The sequence below is a fragment of the Penaeus monodon genome, chromosome 32, assembly GCF_015228065.2.
Source record: "Penaeus monodon isolate SGIC_2016 chromosome 32, NSTDA_Pmon_1, whole genome shotgun sequence".
In the NCBI taxonomy this organism is placed as follows: domain Eukaryota; kingdom Metazoa; phylum Arthropoda; class Malacostraca; order Decapoda; family Penaeidae; genus Penaeus; species Penaeus monodon.
In genome coordinates this window covers 33,940,768-33,941,003 of record NC_051417.1, presented here as the reverse complement: position 1 = coordinate 33,941,003, position 236 = coordinate 33,940,768, and the positions used below count along the sequence as shown (strand labels likewise).

At 32.6% G+C, this 236-nt stretch overlaps 1 protein-coding gene across 1 annotated transcript in view; it reads left to right on the top strand.

The window, feature by feature from the left end:
- LOC119593645 overlaps positions 1-236 on the top strand; it is a gene marked incomplete at its 3' end in the record, with an annotated part of 10,294 nt that overhangs the window by 1,478 nt on the left and 8,580 nt on the right.

Below are 236 nucleotides of genomic sequence, written 5' to 3'. Positions count from 1 at the left end.
TAGACTTCCGTGGTGGGTGACATGACCTTGAAAAACAATATTTGTTGATTTTTTTTTTATAGAGAAATGAAAGTATAAGAGTTATCGTGCTGATCGTTCTTTTTATGTTATTCATGAAGAAGTAAGCAAATTGTTATTGTTCTGCATCATCGACATTTTATTTTTTCTCTCTTTGTTTTTTGCAACATTACAACAGTCGATCTCTCGCTTTGACTTATGTTTTCACAGGGTGATCG